Genomic DNA, 20,966 nt, shown 5'->3' with positions numbered 1-20,966 from the left:
TCTGGTTCTCGAAGTCCTTGCACCGGGATATTTGTGCAAGGAGGAATTAATTTATTAACTCTAATTAGGAAAGTCCAGTCTGGTGGCACGGTTGCGGCAGATATTGCGAAACTTAAAGATTCTTTAGAGTTTCCCATCTGTATCCCAATATTTGGGGAGAAGAATAAGTTTCTTTGAGGTAAGTGACCCTTCTACCAACCAGCTTAATCGTGTTCAAGCCAGATTGTTTCATTTTGACAATAGGACCTATTTTCTCTGAAACTGAAGGACGATCATGCTAAGGATGCTAGTAATTTAGTGGAACACTATTCTGACATGTCTAATAGGGTTAGTCAATTGTCAGGGGCCGCTAGTGCTAAAAGTGGCCATATTCAAACTGTAAACTTAATAACGGAAGAGGACTCTAGTAGGTCTGCTGACAGTAGGAAATCGGTGGTCCCACAACAAACGTCTGCCCCATCGGAACACGTATCTGATCATCTAAAACAACTTCCACATTTCTCTATTAGTAATGCAGCTTTTGAACCCCCTCAAGCTAAAATGCCGTCCCCTATTATTTCGTCAGGTTTCAGAAGCTTACCCCACCCCTTAGCCATGTTGCTTGAGAGCATCTCCAAATTTTCGGTAATTTCAACTAACGATGTAATTTCATTTTTGAGATTCCGAGTTAAATTTCGGGATCAAGCTTTGGTACTCGCTCTGTCTCATTCGGAAATTCTTCAAATAATTTACCCGTATTCTGTAGGCGTCCACTCGGATAAAGTTGTGAAGGCAATAGCTGACAGATGTTCTATTGAAGACTTCATTGCCCATCTCCTGGCTAACTTCATTCCAGCTAGAGCTATGTCATCTCTTATACAGACGTACTACTTCCGAGTCCAAAGGTTGGAATTTGGCCGATATCATCCAAGATATAAAGTTCTATACGAGGGTATTCGCTCTCCATTTTCCAGAAGATCAAATCGTAGAGACCATTGTCGAAGGAATTTTTCTATCACACAGGTCGTAATTGTGTTTTGCTTCTCGACCTCAAATATTCTCTGAAATTGAGGCAATGGCAGTGTCAGCCGAGAGGCGAGGTACGCTGACACCTTACGAGTCACTAGGGAGCCCCTTCCGTCATCTAACAGTTCTCGGCAACCACCTCGCCGATCCTTCCCTCCACACAAGTGTTATGCGTGTGGATCGGCAGAAGATCTTCGCAATAATTTTCACCTTGTAAAAACTGGTGGAACTAGAAACGGAGCAGGTCCGTCCCAGGGTTTTTCAAGTGCGGGTCGTTTTCCCACCTAGCCAAGAATTGCACTTCAGCTAACAGCACACATTCCTGTTCTACTTCTGTGCTGCCTCCACTAACTTAGACGATGGGAAGTGACGATAGGCTGAGTCACCAATGTCACGTTAAGTCGCGCATCGAACCCATCGAGGAAGATACCCTCACTAATCTATCCTTTGAAGGCCCAAGGGAATGCCTTAGAATTGCTTTTAAGATTCCAGGATTCGTGCAATTTCTTAAAATTGATGTAAATAATGAACCCGTCACTGCGCTGTTAGATTCAGGAAGCGTTAGCTCCATTATTTCTGAGGAGTGGTACTCTAAATTGAAAGCCTACTGTAAATTTCCAGATTATTGTTTGTCTTTTACCAAATGTGCTTCGGCAAATTTTTCACCTGTAGAAATTTTAGGCTTCATTTTTGCTCAAGTTCGCATTTCAAAATTTACTTTAAAATTAAGTTGTTTGTTGCTAAACAGTTGTCTTGCCCTGTAATACTGGCGGCCGATTTCATGTTGCATTCTAGTCTTGTGCTCGATCTTCAGAGCAAGTCGTATACATTCAAATTTAATAGTGACGTAAATATTCCCCTTTTAAAATGTAATTCTGCGTCATTTTCATCTATTTCGTCTACCCAGAGTGAGATGTCGTTAGATCTTAGGCATCTACCTGAGGACCATGCTGAGAGTATTCGAAGGTTATGTCAGGCTTTTCCCGATGTATTTTCGGAAACCCTTGGTGTTACTGATCTAACTGAATATAAGATTGAGGTAACGGATTCTATTCCTGTAAGATTTCCTCCATATAGGCTATCTCCACCTAAAATGAAGGCCCTTACGGAAACTATCGACCAAACGTTGAAGGATGGCATTATTCGATCTTCAAAGTCGGCGTATTCATCGCCCATTTTCCTTGTACCGAAACCGTAAGGTGGTTTCAGGCCTGTCATTGATTACAGGACATTAAACGATAAGGCCGCATTACAATCAGTGCCCTTTCCTAATCTTCATTCATGTTCTTCATGGTTTCGATAAGCTAAGTTCTTCACCATCTTAGATCTTAACCAAGCATATAATCAGATTCCCCTGGCGGAAGAATCCAAACATCTGACGGCTTTCGCTACTGATTGGAATTTCTAAGAATACATCCCCGTGCCTTTTGTGCTCCACACGGGCGCGGCTGTGCTTGCTAGACTACTGGATAGGGTCTTCTCCGACATCACATTTGAATATATTTACCATTATCTTGACGATGTCATTGTGTCTTCTGAAACCTTTGAAGAACAACTAGATCTTAAGGAACTTCTAAATCGCATTCGTAAGGCTGGGTTGATAGTTAAATTATCCAAGGTATCTTTTGCTAACCCTTCTATGTCATTCTTAGGGCATAATGTATCGCCCGATGGAGTTTCTATCGACCATTCTAGAACGCGAGCAATACATGACTTCAAGCCTCCTAAGGACGTTAAAGGAATCGCTAGGCTCATTGGAATGGTGAATTTCTTCATGGAATTTATTCGCAACTTTTTTGCAACTAGGGCGGTGCCCCTAAACCTACTTTGTAGGAAAGGTGTCAATTTCGAATGGGGGCCATCGCAGCAAGCTGCGTTTTGAAGATCTTAAGTTAGCTCTCTGTCACGTCCCAGTATTAGCCATGCCAGATTTCTCTAAGAGATTCATAGTTCAAACCGATGCCTTTTCACCTGCTGTTGCGACTGTCCTTCTTCAAGAAACAGAACTCGGAAGGCGGCCTATTGCCTATGAGTCCAGGACCTTATCGGTTCAAGAAGCCAAGTACTCTATCTACGAATTAGAAGGACTTGCAGTCCTATTTGCCTTGGATAAGTTCCGCCTCAATCTGGATAATATTAAATTTCAGTTAGAAACTGACAATCAGGCTTTATGTTGGGTTTTAGCTAGGCCTCGTCGTACAAGACGTGTCACCCGTTGGGCTATCCGTATTTCATTTGTTCAATTCGACGTGCGACACATCAGAGCAGGGCCTGTCAAACGCCCAAAATCTCACGCGTGCAAATCGAGGCGCAGAGGCTCAGTGCACTGTGCGTCGGTCCTATTCGGCTCAACCCAGTTTGACTCGGATGGCATAGTGCGCTGAGAGCGACGAAGCGTTCGGTGATAGACGGCTTGTTTATCAGTGAAATAGATAAGCGCAAGACAACAACACAATAATCCAGCAACCAGTTTAGAAGAGCAAAGACTTCCGAAAGTCCAGTTCAATCGAAGTGGGAACTTCCGTATGTTTGTCAGTAGTGACGATAAAGCCAAATGCTTAATCCAGGGGACAATAATTATGTGATAATTTACCGGTAATCAATAAGATCTATTTTCCAATACAGTGGCTTTGCTCAAATTCTACGAGAATTTGTCGAAGGAAGATTGTCCTAAGCTGCATCGAGAAGTAGCTAAGATTATTTCTATGTTTGGTTCCACATGCATTTGCGAAAGTTCTTTTTTCCGGTTTTGACTTGTACGAAAACTAGATTGCGTGCGATAGGCCTATTTCTGATTGTAATTTAAAGAAGGCTCTCAGAATTACTGTCAGCCGGTTCCTTGTTCAGGCATAACTGGTATCATTGCAAAAATACAGCAAAAGAAGAGCTAGAAAAGATAAAGTGTCTGCTCAATCCAAATTCAAACAAGAGTGTTTTAACACCGGTAATATTGTCCCATACAACAGTGTCACCGCTCACCGCACATATACATTTCACAGTGAGGGGAGAATCAGCGGGGAAGGTGGAGAAGGCGAAGACATGCTGAACGGGAGAGACAGGTGTAGCGGAAGTGGAGTGGGGGTTTACACTCTGGTCAACCTAGTGAAGTCGTCCCCTGCACCTTGCGCCGTGCAGTGCTCGGGCGCATGCACCCTGAGAGGCCCTGCATTAGAGGATCAGAGAATGTGGTTCGCATATGGATTAAGCAGCATATTTTCTGGTGATGTTGGGTCCATTGAACAGAAGGACAGTTCTTCTCCTTCCATTTCCGAGCCTTCTTCTGTTAGTGCTCTTTTGACTGATGCCCCTGTGTTATTCCGTGATATCGAAAAATATCAACGCGAAGATCTTGTGCTGGCTCCTGTAATGGAAACCCTCTCTCCTGAGGAACATGTTGTTCCTAATGTGTTGAGGAATAGGGTTCTGTGTTGCCTTTCGAGGCATGATCAGAAGATGAAAGTTGTAGTTCCAGCGGTTCTTGTGCCCATGATCTTCAAGTACTAACATGGGACCCCATTAGGGGGACATTTAGTCATCTTCAAAACTAGAGGACATACCAGGACTTATTAATTAAAGAGGGGAGTATGTACAAGGCCATCTGTAACGAAAACCTTGAAACCGCTAGTGGAGGAAGTTCGAACGTTTTTCGAGCAACTAATTCTTGAAGTAATTTTGTGTGTCAAGGTTTTCTAAACTGAATCGTTTATTGATTATTTTCTGTATTCTAAAGTTATCAACATTTATATCTCTTCTCGTCAACTTAAGATTGCAACCAATAGGGAATTGTGTACATTCATTTAATTAACCAATGAGAATTTTTTATATTTATTTGATTGTCCAATGGAAATGTGGGTGTGTCAGAGCTTCAACCCAGAGAAATCTTGAACCTTCCTTTCCGCTATAAAACCTGGGACATTTCGAGCCATGCTGTCTTTGTGATCGCTCCAGTCAAGAGGTTCAGAGTGTGATCATGGAGGAGGCGGCGTCTACCTCGGCCATCTTCGGAGGGCTCATCAGCTCAAGGTAATGGCAGACCGTTTGTAAACACGTAATAACATCAGAAAGATAACTCGAGGAGAAGGTTTCAAACTCTGAGTATGTAAATTTCAATCTTTAAATGTAAATTTCAAATAAGTCTGAGGACTCTAGTCTAAGCAAGGGAATAAAGAGTGGTACCCTCTTTTATTCCCCTTCAACTTAGTATTGAAGTGACTATGTTTTCATAAAACTTAAACTGATCTAGTAATTTGGTAACTTAATTTTTTCTTTTCATCTAGTCACCTCCGTAGTATAGGCTTAGCCTCTGTAACGTCGGGCCATACGCCCACATAGGGTTTTAAGTCTTTTCGTGTGAATTTCAAGGAGTGAATGTGTTCGCCTCCTAACATTTTGGATTTTCGGCCTGTAACTTGAACTTTTTGTTTTTACCCAAGGCCACGTAGAATGGGTACTTGTTACCCCTGTTACAGTCAATTTTTAATATTTTTCCTTTTAAGGTAAATCCAGACTGTTGAGCATATAAGACAGTGTCTACTATTTGTTTTTGTTAAATGCAGGTTGTGCCTTTGATAGGCTTGGAACGTGAAAGTTTAGAGAGTAGTATCCTAAAGTGTAAATCTATAGAGCAAAGACGCTCTTCCTAATGATGTAAAAATTGGGAGATCATCTCCTTCACTGTTGGTTGAAATTTGTAAATAGGGAGCTTCAAGCTCAGGTTGTTAAATGGTTATTAGTTGATTCTTCTGATTTTTCTAATATTGTTACCCAAGTTCACGAGCTAGACCTTGTACCTGCAGTTTGTTATTTGCTTAGCAAAATGTAAAGATAGAAAAGAGGAAAAAAGGAAAAAGAAACATAGCTCAAATTTTAAAGTTTTAAACAGTGGCGGCTCGTTTGGGAGGCGCTAAGGCGCGCGCCCCCCACGGGGTTCCATTAAATTCGGGAATTTTAATCTTAAATGTTAACAAGGGAAATATTTTACGTACTATAAGATTATTATCAAGGGCGCGAGTGGTACTGTACTGCGGCACGATGCGCTGCTGGCCCCGCGCAGGAGGGCGCTCTCTCATAGCGGACCAAATACTCTGAGTCTCGCTTGACTGGCCTTGAGGGAGCCAATCAGAGGCGCAGTAGAGATGTGCTGTTCTACGGAGATTCCGGCGCGTTTCTGCCGCGGCCAATTGTTGCAGCCAACCTACCCGAAACACTGGTGATCTGATTTCTATTTAATAGTGGTCAGTTTATGCCATTTCTCTCCTAAAACTAGGGACTATTTTACTGAGGCACTTACCTGAGTTAAATGTGCCGGTATATATTTAAAATAGTCTTGTAATTTTTAGGATTATTAACTAACGAAACGAGTAACGACTGTAACTACTGTCTACTCGCACTTGACTCTTGTTGGCCATACTCACTTGGAGAGCGCGATGTTTAACTTCGTGTTGATGAATGATCTCGTGAGGTGACTGTGACAAGGTGAAATTACGAGAAAGGTTGTGATTTATATGTAGGCGTAGTGTTATGTTTGCACTTCGTACGGTATGATTACCGTCGAACATATTAAAGTACTAACGTTTCCTTCTCTTTCTATCGATAAGAAAGTCGAACTGAAGGAGTGTTTTAGGCCGACACCAGACTTCTTGTTGAAAAAACTGGAGACCAAGAAAAATTAAAATAGGGCTTTCCAAAGACAAATTAATTCTCCTGACGTATATAATAAGAACTCGCGGATATGTGGAAGTGATATCTCAGAAACCTTTTAATGCTTTCCTTGCCTGCTATTCTCCCGTTCTAGGAAAGGAGATAAATGGGTCACCACAGGGGTGGTATCAATAGTACCATGGACTTTGAAATGCTTGGTGAAGTCAATGTCGTGTCTTGTTTAAGTGATCACTACAGTGAAACTAATTCGTAAACATAACTCGATCGTGGACAAGAACAGGCAATTATTATTATTATTATTATTATTATTATTATTATTATTATTATTATTATTATTATTATTATTATTATTATTATTATTGTTGTTGTTGTTGTTCAATAATAATTATTATTATTATTATTATTATTATTATGTATTATATTATATAATTATATAATAATAATAATAATAATGTATGTGTATGTATGTTCAGTGGTGGTGGTGATTATTGTTTTAAGAGGAAGTACGACTAGGCAACCATCCTCTATATAACACTAATCAGAGGGAAAAATGGAAGGGATCCGACACTTCGAAAAATGAAGATATCGGTTAAAGAAAGACAAGGGCCACGAAGGGCGTGAAAATGAAAGACTCCCTAGTCCTCGCAAACCTAATAGCGTCGGGGTAGGAAAAGAACAAGAGTTTGTCAAGAGAGTTCAGACAGGATAGATGAAAGTGAGGAGCCTGGCACAAGTAAGTGGAAGCAATGCCAGGACTCAGCTGAGGACCCCGTGGTCGCCAACCCACGCTCCAAAGTTCAGAGCCCTTGGGGCCCCTTTTAGTCGCCTCTTACGACAGGCAGGGGATACCGTGTGTGTTATTCTACCGCCCCCACCCACAGGGGGATGTATGTTCAGTCTTCAGCCCTAAGGCTGGCTGGATCCTCAACAGCTCTGCCATCAGCTGTCATAGATGGCCTACGCATCACTGAAGAGGCATACTAGGGAAATGAGGAGTGAGGTAGTTTCCCGTTGCTTTCCTCACTGAGTCAGAAGTTGCTGTTACATATCAGTCAGCCAAGCCCACTGAAATGCACGCACCAACCGACCCTATGAGCAACATTTTCACACCATTCATAGCAGGGACTGGCTGTAGAAGGAATGGCATTACTACCATCGCTCATACCTCAGTCACTTTCATATTGTCAAAACCAAGGATAAGACAGAGACAGTTTAATGAAAGTAACAAAATTGCTCTAGCCCATACCAGAAGACATAGTGCACTGTAAACACTAGGTCCTGCCAGTAAAGGCATATAATAATAATAATAATAATAATAATAATAATAATAATAATAATAATAATAATAATAATAATAATAATAATCATCATCATCATCATCATCATCAAAACAATTGCATATGCATTGCACCGTATAGTGTTCGAAGTGTGTATCTTGATAACATGGTTTGAAGAACTTGAGATAATTGTGCAATTATGAAACTAAGGTGCGCCCCCCACTGCTGATATCCACGAGCCGCCACTGGTTTTAAATTAATCTTCCGTCTTTTGTATATTCTTCCATTCATGCCCACACCTTCTTTCACCTCTGTCCACCACGGTGTCCCCGGAACAACAACAATAATAATAATAATAATAATAATAATAATAATAATAATAATAATAAAGCCGGGATGAGTGGCTCAGACGATTGAGGCGCCGGCCTTCTGGCCCCAACTTGGCAGGTTCGATCCTGGCTCAGTCCGGTGGTATTTGAAGGTGCTCAAATACGCCAGCCTCACGTCGGTAGTTTACTAGCACGTAAAAGAACTCCTGCGGGACTAAATTCCGGCACCTCGGCGTCTCCGAAAACCGTAAAAGGAGTTAGTGGGACGTAAAGCAAATAACATTATTATTATTAATAATTAATAATAATAACAATATTAAAAGCAAGCTTGCTGTTTTTAGGTGGCTGTTGACATCGCAAATATGACAGTGTTACCTCCATTTTTGTGGAATCCGAACCACAGGAACATGACGTATAATTTCAAAAATTCCATGCATATTGGCCAGCATTCTAACCACCGAACCACGACCACCTTGGTGGAAATCCAGTGACTATGCCACTCGAGTCTCAGAATGATAATAATCTCTATTTTAAACATAACGTTTAATGTCTACCGACAGGCTTGTTGCAGGGTTTTGACACCTATGGGTGACCTACATGTTTGTAAAGATGAAATATAATATTGAAGACGGTACAAACACCCTCCCCCCCCCTCCGAGCCAGGGGAATTAACCAATGAAAGTCAAAATCCCCGACCAGGTAGAGAATTGAACCGTGGACCTTTTAAACCAAAAGCCAGCATGTTAACCAGTTCGGCATTGGACCGGATATTTAAACTGCTAAGGGCCTTAAGAGACCCCGATGCCGAATATTTACAGTGGTCTGCAGTTCTTAACGTGGTGAGAAACAACGACACTCAATTAACGCAGTTAAGCACCGTCAAATGCTTCCAATGTCTGCTAGAATCGAACTGCTATCCTAGAAACAGAAGGTCTACGGCTAACTTACAGCGCTAAGGAGGTCGACAAATACGGATCATAGACAGTTTACACACAAAGAGTAAGTTTCCGGTATGGCCTTAGCCCCTGAACGAAAGAAATGCGTTCACAGGATGCAGATTTCTCTCCTCTTGTGGACGAGTTGCGTGTAGTCTTCGCTCCGTCTGGTGGCGCAGCCTGGCGGATGACGTCATCGAGACGTGTCTGTGATCTCATCTACAGAGTGCCATTCAGAATTTCGACCACGTGCATGTGGCTGCTAAATATGGGAGTGTCTCCGCCGTGACTCAGCCAGTCCGCTACAGGCACAGCACTGTTTACATTACCCGAGGCCTTCTTTATTATACCACATTTGGTCTTGATCATTCCCGACCACAGCCCCCTGGAAACATATGGCCCACATTGGCCGCCAGACCGCACTCGAATTCAGCAAGCACTAGATCACAACATCTCGGCAGATTATCCAATTACAGTATACGCGCCAGTTCTTGCCAAGTACAACCCTGGACTACACAGCTTAAGTAGCATGCCTGGGGTTACCAGTCACCTTATTCAATCTTTTGGGCTTACTTTGTATGGACATCAAGTACAAAAGGTTCAGCCACAGAGAATTATTTTTTCCGACGTATATAGCCGACTCCAGTGCAAAACATTAGTGCCCGAATTCATTCTCACTCAGTTTCTCTCCGGCCATAGAAAGTTTAAGTGCTACTTTGAACGCTTCAAAATTAACTTTGCAAGCAATTACAGTGCCTGTGCTTTTGTGGATCTTCACAAACAGTGGACCATTTACTATTCGACTGTGCCATGTTTGGAAGGACAGGATTCGAATATGAGTGTCACCTAAACTTTCAAAGCCATTATACCATCTGTTTAGGAAATCCTGCTGTTACAAACAGTTCCTTAAGTCCATTCACCACATGTTCAATAATTTAATTTAATAATTTTGTATCAAGGACCAATAATTAAAAAAACTGATCAACACTAAAACCCTAATATATCAAGGACCAATAATTAAAAAAACTGATCAACACTAAATCCCTAATATATTCATGTACAATACGGTTCAAACTGTTAGAACATTCAATAAATAAATAAATAAATAAATAAATAAATAAATAAATAAATAAATAAATAAATAAATAAATAAATAAATAAATAAATAAATAAATTTTGTATAATTCCATTTCGTACTTCCTACATCGAATTTCACATGTTTATGTTCTTAAAATAATGTGAAAGGTGGAACTTTACGTAAAACTTTACGCCAGCGTAAAAGCCTACCATCAGAAGCATTTTTCAATACATATGTAAAACAGTAATTGAATGTAAAACAGTAATTGACTTATTATTAATTATGGTTTAAATGATCGACAGATGCCTATACTGCGTCATATGGATGGGTTGACCCTGAACTGAGCGTAATGATCTTGAACGATATTGATTATTTTTTGGGGACGCCCCTAAATAATAATGCTGTAGGGTTTACGTCCCTTTCACGATTTTCGGAGACGCTGAGGTGCCGGTATTTTGTCCCACGCCAAGTTTTCCTATGTGTCAGTAAATCTACCGACACGGGGCTGTTGTGTTTCAGATCCTTCTAATACGAGTACCAATGAAGTGAGCTGGGATCGAAACAGCCAACTGTTACTCAACCCGGTGGAGTCGTCAACTCATTCATACAAATCACCACTGATCTGGGTTTAGGGCATTCACCCAGCCTTTTCTTAAATAATTGCAAAGAAGTTGGAAATGGATCGAATATCTCCCTTCGTAAATTATTATTTTCTATACATTTCGCAAGGAATGATAAAGAGGCTATGACCGAGCTCGATAGCTGCAGTCGCTTAAGTGCGGCCAGTATCCAGTATTCGGGAGATAGTGGGTTCGAACCCCACTGTCGGCAGCCCTGAAGATGGTTTTCCGTGGTTTCCCATTTTCACACCAGGCAAATGCCGGGGCTGTACCTTAATTAAGGCCACGGCCGCTTCCTTCCCAGTCCTAGCCCTTCCCTGCCCCATCGTCGCCATAAGACCTATCTGTGTCGGTGCGACGTAAAGCCAATAGCAAAAAAAAAAAAAAAAGGCTATGTTGAATAACCCTCCATAAAGAAGAAAACTGGGAACAAGTCAGGGAAAATAAAGATGAGGGGCCGATGACCTAGGTGTTAGGCCCTTTAAACAACAACAATCATCATCATCAATAAAGTTGACAACAAATGAACACTGTAGAAACATTTCATGGATCACTCTGAACTGTTTTATAATTATTCACCCGTTAGGAGTATAATAATTGTCATAAGATTTGTATTCTTCATTATAAATACTTATCTAGAAAGAAAGGTTTTGATTTTTTTTTCACATTCGAATTTATTGAGAGCGAGCGAGTTGGCCGTACGGTTAGGGGAGCACAGCTGTGAGCTTGTATTCGGGACATATGGGTTCGAATCCAACTGACGGCAGCCGTGAAGATAGTTTTCCGTGGTTTCCTATTTTCACACCAGGTTAAATGCTGGGGCTGCACCTTAATTAAGGCGACAGTCGCTTCTTTCCTACTTCTAGAACTTTCCTATCACCGCCATAAGACCTATCTCTGTGGAATGCGACGTAAAACAAAGTGTAAAGAAAGAAAAAAGAACTTAGGTGTTGAGGATAGTATAGGTGTTAAGAACGATAGTGGTATGTCAAAGCAGGGCTATGACAAACCGATTAGAGTACGGTAGGGTAGATGTGCCGTAGAAATGAAAAGTTTAGCACAGGATAGGGTACTGGATCAAATTAGTCTATTGGCTGATGGCCCATAAAAATAACATTTCGTTACAACAGCAGTACATTCTCACAAAAAACTGGGCTTATAAATAACTAACTGCATGTATCAGTCATTAAATTAATACGGGCTTTGAAGTTGTTCGTCATCCGTGACTGGGAGAGAACAATATTCCAATAATGAATATTCTAATAGAATTAATTAATGAATTCGTAGTGTATTCGTGCGTTTGATCTTGTCTAACTCAAACAGCGCTTGGGATGCGACTAACACCCAGGGGAATAACGGTTCGTCAAGTCATGAGCCACACTAAGTAGCCAATAATCCACTGTAGCATATTTCAGTGAAGCTGTTACACATCGCACCTCTCTTCACAAGATAGCAGGTCGCTCGAGGTCAGTGGCATTTTATTTTCTGCCACAACATATTATTGGCTTACGACTCTTCGAAAAAGTCCTGGAGAAAAAATATCGCACTCAGACGTCTCTCAAAATGTATAGCAATTCAGAAAACCTTCAACAATAATTACATTACCATCAATAATTGCACTCTACCTCACCACAGATAGATCTGGCCTTCGGAACTGTTTAATACGAGGGTTGTAAATGACGTAGTGGCGATATTGATAGAACGCAACATTTAATGAACTAAGAAGTACAATGCATTGCATTCGTTAATGTAGTCACCCGCAAGAGCTATTACCTTTTGCCAAATATCGGGAAGCCGTTGGGGACCGTTGGCAAGGCGTTCTCTGTCGACGGCAGCGACGGAGAGCCCTACTGCGCGGAGTACAGATGTCACAATACGCTGCAGAAATGCGTCTCCTTCGTTGCGGAATCTGTCCAAGTGGATGCCAGCCAGTGCATACCGGTGTCATTTCTGTACGTCGGTGAGTTGATGTGAAACCCAACGGGACGCAGTTTTCCTCGTGTTAAGACATTTCTTCAATATGTGTCACACCGTTTGATGACCGAATCAACCTCTACGGATAATTTCCGGACAGTCTACCGACGGTCTACGGAAACGAGACCACTCACGATTGCAATGTAACGTGCCGACCTGTGCGTTGCAAATCCGCTATCTCATTCCGACCAGCACGACCTGGATCCATCGTGGTTCCGTTACATACGGTAATGCATTCTCGCCGCAGTCTTTACGTAATCCTCGATAACATGCTGATGCATTTTTGCCACGGGCAACCTCGATTTAATCCACGAACGCTGATCACCTTTTGAAAAACATGCTTTAGAGCGGTGAAATCGACACTCTTCACTTCAACGCCAAACAGCAACAACACTCCCAACTGGATGCTCGTCAAATGCGCACTACACATCGACAACAGCGCCACTTGACAGCTCCCATATACTATTTGCGCACGCCCGATCTCTGCGAGTGTCTGGACTACGTTACTATTACTTTATTTACAGCCCTCGTATCATATAGCCCTACTACAGAAACCAAGTTTACTGAAACGTTTGTTAATCGCTACTAGAATAATATCAGCTAAGAAACAGAATTAAAAACTGATGATAATAATTACTGTATTATTATCAGGGTCCGCCTCTGTGGTGTAGTGGTTAGCGTGATTAGCTGCCACCCCCGGAGGCCCGGGTTCGATTCCCGGCTCTGCCACGAAATTTGAAAAGTGGTACGCGGGCTGGAACGGGGTCCACTCAGCCTCCGGAGGTCAACTGAGTAGAGGTGGGTTCGATTCCCACCTCAGCCATCCTGGAAGTGGTTTTCCGTGGTTTCCCACTTCTTCTCCAGGCAAATGCCGGGATGGTACCTAACTTAAGGCCACGGCCGCTTCCTTCCCTCTTCCTTATCTATCCCTTCCAATCTTTTCATCCCCCACCAAGGCCCCTGTTCAGTATAGCAGGTGAGGTCGCCTGGGCGAGGTACTGGTCATTTTCCCCAGTTGTATCCCCCGACCAATAGTCTGAAGCTCCAGGACACTGCCCTTGAGGCGGTAGAGGTGGGATCCCTCACTGAGTCCGAGGGAAAAACCGAACCTGGAGGGTAAGCAGATGATGATGATGATTATTATTATCAGGCCTATTGGTTTATGATTATTGACTAAACCAACAGTAATAACTAGAGCCCGGATTTCCATGCACTATCAAATCTAAAAATATGCATGCATTCATGCACTATCAAATGACGGAACATGCACAATGAAGTGGAAACTATGCACTATCAAAATTCAGTTCAGCATTGTTATATTTTCACTTCTTTTCGAAACATAGTACAACAACTAATTTCTCCACATTGTCTTCATTTAAGTTCATTTATCTGACAGAACATTCCTGAACACAGAAAATTATCTTTCTACGTCACAAGAAGTGACAGGTTCATACTTATATGAAGGACGAAGTATACTTCGAGTTATCTCTTTTCAAAAATTGACTTAGAAATTCCTTTCCTCAATCCATTTAGACACGAGGTCTGTGGCATGACACCAACAGTTCACAGTCCAACAGTAAATTACAATTTGAAGCATGTAAGCATGCTGCTTTCGAACTCCCATCTTTTCTCAATTATTTTGTCCTCAGACGTGTAAACAGTGAGAGTTTGGAGTTCGGGGTAGGAAATTCCAGGAAAAGAAAACAGGATTCAGTGCAAAACCAAGGTTTGTAAGCTGCCATCTCAGTAATGTGGCATAACAGTAATGTGATTCAAGTTTTGATTTCTTCGTCTAACATAGACGAAAGAAAGAAATAGCATTCAGTAATGCAAAATTTGGGTTCACTGGGACACCTTGTTTCTAGGGATTAGAGCGGTCGACGTGGGGTCTTCCCGCTTATGTCAATGTTTACTCAAGCAACAGATAAGAAAGTGCTTGGCTTAACTGGATTATAGGACCTCTTTGCATCTAACTTTGGTTGTCAAGTAGTATACCAGGAATACATTTTCTTTCTCTCTCAATAATAGACAAATAACGTGGACGTACGGATACAAATTCTGCGAACTCATGTTCAAAAAAGGCACTATCTTGCAGGTTAACATAATATATGCGTCAAAGTCAGAAAAAATCATATAAACGTACAATTATTCACCATTAAATCCAAAATTTTCAAAATATGCATTATGCATGAATTTTCTCCCAAAAAGGCCAAAACATGCAAAAGTATGGTTGTTTGGAATTGATTAGTCATAAAACGAATATTTGCAATGTTTCAGAAGTGTAACCAGCTTATTTACGAACATGCATTTGCATGGAAATCCGGGCTCTAGTAATAACATTTCAGTTTGAAATATTTGAGCGCCTTCAAATACCACCGGACTGTGTAAGGATCGAACCTGCCCAGTTGAGCTTAGAAATCCAGCGCTCTACCACTTGAGCTATCATCATCATCATCATCATCATCTGTTTACCCTCCAGGTTCGGTTGTTCCCTCGGAACTGCCTCAAGGGCAGTGTCCTGGAGCTTCAGACTCTTGGTCGTGGGATACAACTGGGGAGAATGACCAGTACCTCGCCCAGGCGGCCTCACCTGCTATGCTGAATAGGGGCCGTGCGGGGGATGGGGAAGATTGGAAGGGATAGACAAGGAAGAGGGAAGGAAGCGGCCGTGGCCTTAAGTTAGGTACCATCCCGGCATTTGCCTGGAGGAGAAGTGGGAAACCACGGAAAACCACTTCCAGGATGGCTGAGGTGGGAATCGAACCCACCGCTACTCAGTTGACCTCCCGAGGCTGAGTGGACCCCGTTCCAGCCCTCGTACCACTTTTCAAATTTCGTGGCAGAGCCGGGAATCGAACCCGGACCTCCGGGGGTGGCAGCTAATCACGCTAACCACTACACCACAGAGGCGGACTTGAGCTATTCAGTCCATTATTACTTTGTTGCAATAGTTCTGGCTTCTAAGTTCATTAATTCTGATTGAGATTTTTAGTTCGGATGATAGTGGGTTCGAATCGCCTCATTGGTAGAAGTCTCGAACAGGTATAGTGTTCATGTTTTCCCATTCTCACACTAGTGAAATGTTTTCTTCTCAGGCTTAGCCCTTCTCTATCCCAGCGCCTTCGAAAACCTCTCAGTTTCTGTGACAAATAGACAGAAAAAGTAATGAAATTTGCTAGCCTAGCAAAGTGAGGTTTTTATAATATTAGCAGGAATAAACATAATCTTAAATCAAAAGTTTCAGCAACCAACATTCCAGAGTGGGAGTGATAAATTAAAAGTTCCCTATTCCTGCATTCCAAAGAAAAACACGAAATGTGCGCCCGGAGTTGCACAAGGAAATGCTCGCCGTAATTGGTGACCTTGAGCCAATTATGTCATATATCTGAAACGTGACCTTCAGCTTATTACATCAGAAACAATGGTTTTTGTTTTACCCCGCCTGGAGGTAGGGGGCTTACTCCTTGAGACACCAATTTTGTTATTACTGTGTCGCTTGCAGCACGATCACATTCTTCGACCAGTATTTATTATACCTTTCTGGAGAAAATAACTGAAAGCCAGTCTAATTTTTGCTCACATGACGTGCAACATGCGCTCAGAATACGGTCAGGAATATTTATAGTAAGCAAAGGTCTTTAAGAAGCCCATCTTCACTGGGAAATGACAACTGGTTCTGTCAAGTGGAACTCAGGTCCATTTCAAAAATACTGCATAGTTTCGAATATAGGTGGATTTAGGTAGATTATCATAAGAACAGCGCTTGGCGGCAGGCAGGGTATCCGGACTTTTAACCTCCAGAAAAATCCCGAACAATTGAAACTTGTGCTATGCCACCGTTTATGAATATGAGAAGATGGAGCTGAAGGAGTTTGAAAATTAAATATAATGTTGCATGGGATAACCCATTAAAAAGCTCAGTGTTCTATTTTGAATACAGCACTTCCATCCAATTAAAAAAAAGTCTAGTGTCAAGCCCCCCATCAATAAAGTTATTACTAAATTGCATTGAATTTATGCATAATTGACTAGGATGAGTCTAGGAAGCCTATCACAGCAGCCAGCCTGCATTAAAGGGAGGTGGTATACTCTACTTTCACAATCATAATATAATATCATTTAGCTACACTTTTCTCAGAAACAAACAAAAAAAATCCTATATGAAAACTGGCGCACAGGTTCATATTTTCCCTATTTACAGGATTTTGATATGTTGGATTTTTTTTAAAAACTTTTTGTTGCTAGTAGTTTAACGTCGGACTAACACATTGAAGATTTTCGGTGACGCAATTATGAGAAAGTACTAGGATTGAGAAGGAATCAGCCGTTGCCTTAATTAAGGTACAGCCTGCTATGAAAACTCTAAACCACGGAGAACCATCTTCAGGCTGCCAACGGTGGGATTAAAAATGCAGTTCTTTCCCTGAATTAGGTTGCTATATTTAAAATTTATTAAAATTGCTCTGTTTAATATGAAAAAAACTCAGTAGCTCTTTTTTAATACTGTGCCCCAATCAGCATTTCGCTGAGTACTGGAGGAGAGTTTCCTAATCACAATCGGACGCTACTGCTCCCTTCCCTGCAAAGTGTATTCGCTCTTTCACTTCACTGTGACGTATACTTGCTACATAAGCTGCCGGCATTTACGTCAGGCCAGCTTGGCTAGCCTCAACGGACGTCCAGCTGAGCACCTCTGGTCTACAACGTTCGCCATACCCTGTCCGGGCGCGGAATGAAGGATTTTAACCACACCTACAACCCCCCCCCCCCGCCCCAAATATAGTAAGTCTATTTAGACTGGGAAGTAAAATTATGAAGCAGTGGAAATCGATGCAATCCTCCGGAGCTAATTCTGATGCAATCCACGAGCCGATTCGATAACGAAATACTTTCCTTGCGAGCCTATTTGAAAATAAGTTCGGAGCAAATTCGGACGCCATAGTCTGTTCTGGGAACCAGTTAGGATGCAGTCGAAAATTGAAATGAAGAAAAGGGGGAATTGAGGAGAAGGGAACAAAGAAAGTATGGGAGGAAGGAACGAAAGAAAAGAGACAGGAAAGTAGATGAAGAAACAAAGGAGGAAGTAATACATAATAAATCAGAGAGGAATCAAGGTACAAAAGAAAGGATCAAGAAGGAAAGAAGGAAGGAACGAAGGAAGGAAGGAAGGAAGGAAGGAAGGAAGGAAGGAAGGAAGGAAGGAAAATTTGTCTAAAATTGGCTTTAAGTCATTAAGGCATTTTTCTGGCGTTAAAATGGAAAACCACGGAAAACCACCTTCAGGGCTGCCGACAATGGGGCTTGAACCTATTATCTCCAGAATGCGAAGAAAGGAAAACGACATAAAAGTGTAAGATGGACGAGAAGAAAAAGCAGCAAGCTTGTAGTATTACGTGACTGTTGATGTAATCATAGTACCTGATCTCCAGATTTACGTGTAATCTGAACCATAGGAACGCGAAATTTTCATGTAAAAAATCACATATTCTAGCTAGGATCCAAACTACAGCCACCGTCAATAGCAGCAAATGATAATGCCATTCGCTTGTGACAGAAGTAAGAAAAGAAAAGTAGGAGTGAACTGAAAAATGAAAGAAGATTGAAAGGAAGGAAAGATGGGAGAGAAAAGACAAATTATGGAAGAAAGGAAGGAAAGACAAAAGAAGAAATAAAGAAAAGGAAGGAAGGAACGAGCGAACGAAAGAAGGATGGAGATAGTCCACATCCATCTCTGCTGCCCCTCTTCTGTACTGTCATCTGAGTAGTTAAAAGGCCATTTATGTAAATCTACCGCATTGTAGACTGAGAACTGGTTTCTCCTTTCCTTGATATTCTCGAAACTTTCACATACAATGTACCTCCTCTGGTAGCTCAGTTGGTAGAGCGGTGGACTGTAGTGGGAAACATTTGACAGACATCCATAGGTCGCTGGTTCAAATCCGGCCCGGAGGAAATTTTTAAAGTCCACCTGAAATTACTAGGGTTTGGTTCTTCAGTTACGCTGGTAATGTTGAATTAAATTACATTTCCAACTATATGCGTTAACATTCTGAATTCAGATTGTATAGAATTATTGTTTTATTATTGCAGGTTGTTGAGAGGCGGCAAATTAATTCTCCGGAGCTGACTGTGTGGCACATGGTAAAGCTCTCGTCTCCAAGCTGGAGATTATCGATCCCTACTCACTTCAGTGGTGTATGGACGGGTCAAAATATGCCATCCTTGTTCCGGTAGATTTACAGGCACCTAAAGAAGTCCTGAGGAACAAAATTGTGGCACCTCGTCATCCCAAAAGCCGAAAATGCTGTTAACGGGACGTAAAATCAATAGCATTAATATGCATCGTCTTAATATAGGTCCGCCTCAGTGGAGTAGTGGTTAGTGTGATTAGCTGCCACCCCCGGAGGGGAGAATGACCAGTACCTCGCCCATGTGGCCTCACCTGCTATGCTGAAGAGGGGCTTTGTGGAGGGATGGGAAGACTGAAAGGGATAGACAAGGAAGAGGGAAGGAAGCGGCCATGGCCTTAAGTTAGGTGCCATCCCGGCATTTGCCTGAAGGAGAAGTGGGAAACAACGGAAAACCACTTCTAGGATGACTGAGGTGGGAATTGAACCCACCTCTACTCAGATCAACTCCCGAGTCTGAGTGGAACCCGTTCCAGCCCTCGTACCACTTTTCAAAATTCGTGGCAGAGCCGGGAATCGAACCCAGACCTCCGGAATTGACAGTTAATTACACTACCCACTACACTACATAGGTTTATTTTCGTTTACATGTTAGCATAGGAACACTGGAGGTCTATTATTTCCATCTGGAGTTCGACACGTAGATTTCCTGATTCGACAGAAAATAGGTCCTGAATCACTTTGATGCGGACTTCAGTCTTCATTACTCAGTGCCATTCATTTTCTGAAACCACTCAGAGATACGATTTTCCACCTACCATTAGTGGTATTTAGTTGGAATACTCTGTGCACAAGTTATAAAATGTGACAAATCCCCATTAGCAAGTAGCTTTCCTAGCAAAACTTAATTTCATTTTGATTGTCTTTATATGAGAAATTAACTTTAAAACAAAACAAAAATTCCTTGAAGCTGCAAATTAAGACAATTCGACTGACCCCAAATGTCACAGGAGAAAAATTCCATTTTCATTCATAATTTCTGGGAAATTTCTCATATCTCTTTCAGTTTCCAGAAATTCACCTTCTTTATTTTTTAGAGAGATAAAGCGCGATAAAACTTTACCGCGGCTCAATCAACATACATTTGTGTGATAACCCTTTAAAGTTCAAAATTCTATGATAAGTGTAATTAAATATTTTTTGCAGTTTTTAGCTCTTTAGAAGGTCCTTTTTGACAAAACATGGTTTTCAAAATTTTGGATGGTCAATTCCAACAAATATTTGAAGTGGGACACATATGTCCCACCAAACGTGACATAGGCATGGTTGTATTTTACGAGTTCTAAATATTTTGGGAATCGTTTTCAAATAAACAATGTAACATATAATACTTTCAAAATGAATTTATTACCAGTAAAAAAATCTGAATAATAAGAAAGAAAATCACAAAATACTAAGTACTTTCAAATAAAACTGATTTCAATGTGTAAACAAGGATGTGAAACAAAATTATTCCAGCAAATGGAACATTGCTATAAAATACCCTTATACTAGAAATACAGAGTCTACAATTGCAATGTTATAAATCACTTTTCTTCTTAGTAGGAGGGTAGCAAAGTTGAAAATATACCTGGTCCTTGATAGTGAGGCGTCTTACAGATTATGAAAATGTGCAAAGCATGGGCTGGCACACAAGGGTACATTGCAGGCTTTGCATAATATTTTAGTTTTCTTCTGTTTCTCTTTTGTGCTGCACATTCTGCACCTCCTTCTTGTCTCAGATTGCTTGGGAACATGGTTGCCCACATTTTGGAGTCGAACTTCCTCAGGAACCCCTACATGACCAAGCTTGTTTCGTACCATAAACTGAGATTTGACTCCCCTTTTCTTCCTGGATGAATAGAAATCAATGACACAACGGAACCACTTGTATGCAACAGGGAAGAATTGCTACTTGAT

General features: G+C 41.5%; 1 non-coding gene across 1 annotated transcript; it reads left to right on the top strand.

Annotated features, from left to right (window-relative positions):
• The first annotated feature begins 18,739 nt into the window (after window positions 1-18,739).
• TRNAY-GUA (transfer RNA tyrosine (anticodon GUA)) lies at window positions 18,740-18,831 on the top strand. The gene is given in 2 exon segments: window positions 18,740-18,776; window positions 18,796-18,831. It is a non-coding gene; the product is annotated as a tRNA-Tyr (tRNA).
• Window positions 18,832-20,966: the final 2,135 nt, after the last annotated feature.

This window comes from Anabrus simplex, chromosome 5 (assembly GCF_040414725.1).
Source record: "Anabrus simplex isolate iqAnaSimp1 chromosome 5, ASM4041472v1, whole genome shotgun sequence".
In the NCBI taxonomy this organism is placed as follows: domain Eukaryota; kingdom Metazoa; phylum Arthropoda; class Insecta; order Orthoptera; family Tettigoniidae; genus Anabrus; species Anabrus simplex.
This window is presented reverse-complemented; position numbering and strand designations above follow the sequence as displayed.